The sequence below is a fragment of the Lygodium microphyllum genome, chromosome 11 (genome assembly GCF_053477565.2).
Source record: "Lygodium microphyllum isolate KBCC chromosome 11, Lygodium_microphyllum_v1.1.10, whole genome shotgun sequence".
In the NCBI taxonomy this organism is placed as follows: Eukaryota; Viridiplantae; Streptophyta; class Polypodiopsida; order Schizaeales; family Lygodiaceae; genus Lygodium; species Lygodium microphyllum.
Window position 1 is genome coordinate 110,161,728 of NC_141145.1, and position 7,034 is coordinate 110,168,761.

A 7,034-nucleotide genomic window follows, 5' to 3' on the forward strand; every position below is an offset into this window, starting at 1 on the left:
AGGACACTCTATTGAAACCTTGGTTAATAGTGTGTACGGTGAAGTGTCCACGGTGAGAGACTTTGGAGCATATTTTAGCGAGCATGCTATACTTGCAGTGCGGAATACAAAGGTGGCTTCTTTGAATCATCATGCATTGCAATCGATGCCATGAGAAGTTATACAATACTATAGTGGGGATTCAATTATAGAGACGAATGATAGCTCATTTTTATACTCTGTAGTGTATTTAAATACACTAGATCTTGGAGGTGGATTTCCTCCTCATCTATTGCGGTTGATATGTAAGGCATTCAATAAAAAGGTAATATACGCTGAGATAATAATAGGGACAAATGTAGGGGAGCGAGTTTTCATTCCTAGGATCACTTTTATTCCTAGCACCTTGCAATTTCCGTTTACTATGAGACGGAGGGCCGGACTTTGTCTGTTGCATTTTCAAGGGTGAAATCCTCATGTGGTGTGAGTGTCTTGCTTGAGGAGAATGGAAGCATTGTGAATGAATGCCACGACGAACATTGTGTACAAGGATGTACTTCAGAAGAAGCAATAAGGTGCATTGCGTTTTTGCATAGATGCATACAAATATGTATTTTTTGGAGGGCGGAATGATATGCTTGCTTTTTTGTAGAGATGTATCTGCTAAATTTTGACGACTTTGTAGTCCCTGCTTGGCATATATGTGAAATGGCCTTTATGCTATATTCGCTTGGCATATACTCAGTGTAATTGAGTATTTCCTACACTATATTTAATTGTTTGCTTGACTTTTGCATATGTCTACTCCAAGCTGGGGCTATTGTCCAACTTCTAAGTATTAGAAGGAATTGCAGTGTATCTTGCGCGCAGTGACAATGCATGATATTATAAGAAGAATGCTTGCAAGGGTCATTGAGCATTTATATGATGATGTCAATATAGAGATTTTACTTCTAGTTTTTATTGAGGTGGTGCATTGTGGATATACTCAGTTTTTTCTAGTGCATACAGGTGAAGCTGAATAGGATAAGTGGTTTCGATGATCTCACACTGATAGAATACTGAGGGGGTGGCCAATGTATGAATTTAAGGACCTCAATTGTTTTGTGATGCTACATCAAGCTGCAACAATGCCTACTGAGTGGTTTGCGATTTTAAAATTTTAGGCACAAGAAAGAGAAGAAAGACTATCATGTCCCTTGTACCATCACCGGGACGAAGAGTGGCAATGGGACTTGCTTCACCTGACCATGTTGTGTTAGAGAATGGAAAATTTCCCAGTGATTCCTTAAAGAAAAGAAAGCTTCATTTTGGTTAGGCCCCATGGGAAGTTTCAAAATTTTTGTAGCGTTTGGATGTAGATGCATAGGTGCAATCAAGGAGTGATGCTTTGTGGTTTGTTGATACTTGGATTTATGGTACAAAGTTATTGGCGCAATCTCTAAAGCAAACTTTGATTTTGGGCTTTGCTTCACCTGTGTGGATTATTAATACTACCGAGAGTCTATATGTGATGCTTGGATACGCTTAAACTTTGTGGTTTGTTTCAGCGTTGCAATGTTATTTCTGATTGTAACATCCAAGGATCATGTAGAGCTACTTCTAACTATTGCGCAGGGCAAGTACAGATCCAAGTTTACAAGTTTGGTGTGTGGTCATTGCATGTATATATGAGTCTATGTACTCCTAGATGCAAGTGCATGTCTGGCCTTTTGTACATATTGCGTGTAAGAGAGATAGAGAGGGCGAGAGAGGGAGAGAGTGAGTGAGTGAGTGTGAATAGAGAGGGGAGAGGTGTAAAAGGGGTGAGAGATAGAGGGGTTGTGAGTAGAGAAGAGGGATAAAAGACGGGAGGGAGGGAGAGGTGAAAAGGGGGGAGGGAGGAAGAGATAGAGGTTACGGAGGGATAAGGGAGATAAAAAGGAAGGAGGGAGGGAATGAGGACGATAGATATGAGAAAGAGAGATGGGTAACAAATATATGAGAGAAGAGTCACAAATGGAGGAGGAGGGTGAAAAGGGAGAGGGAGGAAGAGGCAAAAAATAGTGAGAGAGATTCGGGATAGAGAAAAGATAGTGAGTAAGCATGTGATTTCTTGCACTCAAGGATACAAAATATGCATTTCGTATGTCTTTTGTTTATGGTTTGGTGCAATGTTGTTTGTAATTGTAACATCCAAGGATCGTATAGAGCTACTTCTAGATATCATGCAAAGTACGTACGGGTAAATTTAACAAGTTTGGTTCATAAAAGGCATTACATACATATACGAGTCTCTATACACCTAAATGCAAATGCATGTCTATCCTTTTATGCATGTGTACACGAGAGAGAGAGAGAGAGAGAGAGTGTGTGTGTGTGTGTGTGTGTGTGTGTGAAGACAAGGAAAGATGTAGAAATTGTGTGGGAGAGGGGTCGCAAAGAGAGGAGAGGCATAGATTAGGGGAGGGAGGAAGACATTGTGGGTATAGTCAGTGTTTTCGAGTGCATATGGGTGAAGCTAAACAAGATAAGAGGTTTCGACAATCTCACACTAATAGAATACCAAGGGGATGGCCGACATATGAATCTAAAGACCTTGGTTAATTTGTGACGCTACATCAAGCTGTAACAGTGCCTACCAAGTGGTTTGCAGATGTTAGGCCAGGTATTGTTGGTCTAATGCTAAGTAGTCTTTGTTGGTTATTAGATGTATTTATGTTTATGTTGTGGGCTTCTAAAATTTTAGGTGTAAGAAAGAGAGGAAGTACTATCATGTCCAACGTACCATCACCAAGACAAAGAGTGGCAATGGGGCTTGCTTCGCCTAGCCATGTTGTATTGGTGAATGTAAAATTTCCGGTGATTTTTCAAAGAAAATAAAGCTTCATTTTGGTTAGGCCTCATGGGAAGTTTCAAAAATTTTGTAACATTTGGATGCAAATGCATAGGCACAGTCAAGGAGTGACACTTTGTGGTTTGTTGATACTTGAATTTGTGGTGCAAAGTTATTGACGCAGTCTCTAGAACAAACTTTGGTTTCGGGCTTTGCTTCACCTATGTGGGTTACTAATACTAAGAGTCTGTATGTAATGCTTGGATACACTTAAACTTTGTGGTGTGGTTCATTTCAGTGTAGCAATGTTATTTCTCATTGTAACATCCAAGGATTATGTAGAGCTACTTCTAACTATTGTGCAGAGGAAGTATGGATACAAGTTTACAAGTTTGGTGCATGGTCATTGCATGTATATATGATTCTATGTACTGTTGGATGCGAATGCATATCTAGCCTTTTATACATACGTGTAAGAGAGAGAGAGAGAGAGAGAGAGAGAGAGAGAGAGGGGGAGGGAGAGAGTGATTAAGTGAGTGAGTGTGGATATAGATGGGGGAGGTGTAAAAGGGGTGAGAGATAGAGGGGTTGCAAGTAGAGGAGAGTAAAGCATGTGATGTTTTTTGTGCTCAAGGTGGAAAAGTTACTGTGTGATGATAGGGAAGTGAAGTTGCCTTGTGATAGCATTAGCATATGATAGTGAAGCATATGATGTTTTTGTGCTCAAGGGTGGCAAAGCTATAGTGCGAGAGGGAAGTGAAGTTGGTGTGTGACCTCGCTTCATGGCAGTGAAGAGGGGTAGCATTTGCGCGCAAGGAACACTAGTGTTAGTTATTTCCTGAAGGATAGAGGCTACATGTTGGTTATTTCTACTGGCAATGGATTAATGTCAAAGAAGTTCAAATCCTTAACAATATGAGTAAAAGAAATTCATTCTCTTTCTAACTCTAATATTTTACTATTATTAACAAGAGGTTTTGGGTACTCACCACGTGGCACTCCAAAGCAAGCATAGTTTGCCACGTGGCACTCACCCAACCTCTTTACCTTATTCCTTTGCAAGTTCAGTCAGTCAATTAGTGCTCTCTCTCTCTCTCTCTCTCTCTCTCTCTCTCTCTCTCTCTCTCTCTCTCTCTCTCTCTCTCTCTCTCTCTCTCTCTCTCTCTCTCTCTCTCTCTCGCTCGTAGATCGGGTTGTGAGAGCATCAGCAGCCTCCCAACCATGAAATACGCGTCTCCAAAAGCGTGATTCTATGTGTAAGTAGTAGATTTCTTTGTTTTATGATAGATGTTTGATGAAATTGTTTGGAAATGGTTGCCTTTGGGTCTTAATGTTGAAATTTATCAAAAATATTGAAGAAAACCATAAAATTTAGTCATTTAATAATTTATACCAAAACACGCAAAACCCGCAATTATGTAGTTTTCATAGAAATGATAAATTTTGGGAGTTTTGTTGTGATTTTGGGATTCATATGGATTAGAAATGAATATAAAATCAATTCTAAGTGATTGTGATCCATCCCAACCCATAAATCAAAATGATAAATTGTTATTTAAATAATCAAAAAATAGTGAAAAAATGAAAAAAATTAGGCTTTTGAGTTAGAAAATTAAGAAAAAATATGCTTTATATTGGTGGATTTATGACATGGCTAGAGCATGAGGGATTCAATTTGTTTTTGTGTTAAAGTATAGTTTTTACTGCTTTTACAAGAAAAACACATGAAAAAATGCCTCCTACACCTATCAACCCATGCATAACCTGAACGGTAGGGAGAAGGAGGGGTCTTGAGTGTAATAAGTTGATGATAACATTCAAAAATTAGATCTATTTGCTTGTGCATACCATATAGGACATTTATAATTTAAGTTTAAGAGGGTCGAGCAATAGCATGAGAATGCTCAGTGCTGACCCTTAGCAACGCAGCATTACGGGTAGGCTGAAATCATTGAAAGAAATTTCTTTGCACTTCACAATGATGATTTCTAAATCATAAAATGATTGAGCACTAGGGTTCATACATAGTTGCATTGCACGCAACTCATGGTATCATTCTTGGATGCATTGCAATTATTTTCTTATACATATGACCCATGTGGAGTGTGCGAGGTACCTTAAGCTGTAGGTTTAGACGATCTGTTTCCTTTGGGACTATTTAGTGAGAAAAATATATATATCTCCTGGAACGTTTGAAAACAAGAGTGGATTTTGTGACATATGTGTTGTTTGTGTTAACGGCGCATTGAGGGGCCAATCCCCAAGGTGTAGGAGAGTTGTAGTGGGGCTGCGGCATTTAGCCTTGAGGGGTGCTTCTATCTGTGCTTACGAGGTGTTTTTACACCGATATATGTATAGAGACTCCCTCTAAGGAGCGTGGGGAAGGCTTAACCATTGGATTACAATCCAAAACAAACACGAAATTTATGATAGAAGTTAGGGCAGTGTGTCCCTTAGATGCTCCTGGCTGTGAGGCCGAGAGGGTGTGTTCTTTGAGTATAGAGAGACCTGGCTAGTGCTTAGAGCCAACGTCAGACCCGTTTTAGGTCTTGACATGTGGTGCATTTGTTGAGAGCCGCTAATAAGTGGCGGTTTTTGAATCTCGGCCAATTGGGACCAATTCATTAGTATATGCCAAAACGCAGTGAGATAGACTGAAAAGACTATCAAGCCAAGCTTCAAAAGAAAGAAAGAGTTGAATGGGCTAGACAGCGGGCCAAAATAACTAGAAGATATTCTCCGTAAAGGAGTGGTCCAATATCCTTACAAGGGCGGGGTCTTAGTAATCCTAGCTCGACGCATAGTCAGTTAGGGGGAGGAAGCTCTAGTACTTCCCCCTTCCAATCAATCTGTCCACTTCGAGTGGAGTGATAGTTCTAATTTTTCAAACTCCTTTAGCGAATCCAGTTGAAACCATGGTGGCGCAACCCATTGCAATCCCAACAAGGACACCAAACTTGCCAGCCTTAGGGTTTCCTCTACCCATTTTTAATGGGTTAGTAGAGGAAGATGCAGAACTTCATATCAATGAATTCCAAAAGTTAATGTTTAATTGTCAAATTCAAGATGGACACTTGATGATGTTCTTCAACATGACTTTGAAAGGACAAGTTGTAATGTGGTATCAGAGCCTAGAGACCGGAACCATGTGTGATTGACTTATTCTTTGTGGCCTTTCAAAGAGAGTTTGCCCCTAAACGGGGAGGTCAGTATTGGCTACGCATCCTCTATGTTACACGCCAAGAACCTCACGAGAATGTCTGTGGGCATGCCAAGAAATTGAAGGGGGTATTCCATAAGTTGCAAACCTATATTTCTATTCCAGTTGTTCCTCAGTTGCAATACTTTTGAATGTGCTAGACTTTAACATTCAAGTGCAGTTGAGCATTGTTGCTCTTGCCGACATTGATACGACTATTACAAGAGTAGAAGAGGTAGAATTGCACTTACAAGCAGCTTATACCTTTAGGGCAAACTGGAATTTGAGTTTAGGGTTTGGGAATACTTTAGTGCTGACGAATGGAGGTCAAGGGATGCCCATGAGTCCTCCTAGTGGGAGAGGAAGCATAACTCCAAATGTGCCCATGTTGCCCAATCCTCATAGTGTGACCATGCCTATGACTAGTCAGATGGCTCTACCAACTGTCGGAATCCCAATGATAAATTCTATCATTGTTCCTCCAAGGAATCAACAACCAATGCCTAATCAAGTGGTTAGGCCAATAGAAGGATAGGTAGATGATCGTGGCTATGAGTCAAGTGTCTCAAATGTCCTTGGCAAAGTTAAGGATATGATGAAGTACTATACTAATATAATTAGTGAACAATATAGACAAATAGCTGTTGATGTCAATTTCCTTAAGAAGCAACAGAATTTGGCAGGGAGTCAATGGCCTGAAGAGGGTGACCCCTCAAGATTCAGCTATAAGTGTTGTGGTGGCCAACATTTCCCTAGGAATTGCCTAAATGTTAAATGTGACATATGTGGGAAGTCTGGCCATTTAGCTAGTACCTATGGGAGTAAGATTAGCTCTCTCCAGCAAGGAAGTACACATCCAGGTCCAGTTAATCATCGAGTGCAAGGGAATCATTTCTAGTAAGATAAAGGACCGAAACAAATATTACAAAGAGGAAAAGCTATGGTAGAGGAGCTACCTAGTGATAGTGGAGTTAGCCTTATAGAAATTGTTTGCATCAATGGCGCGGAAGCTTCTAATCTACAGGTTATTACGAGAGGTCA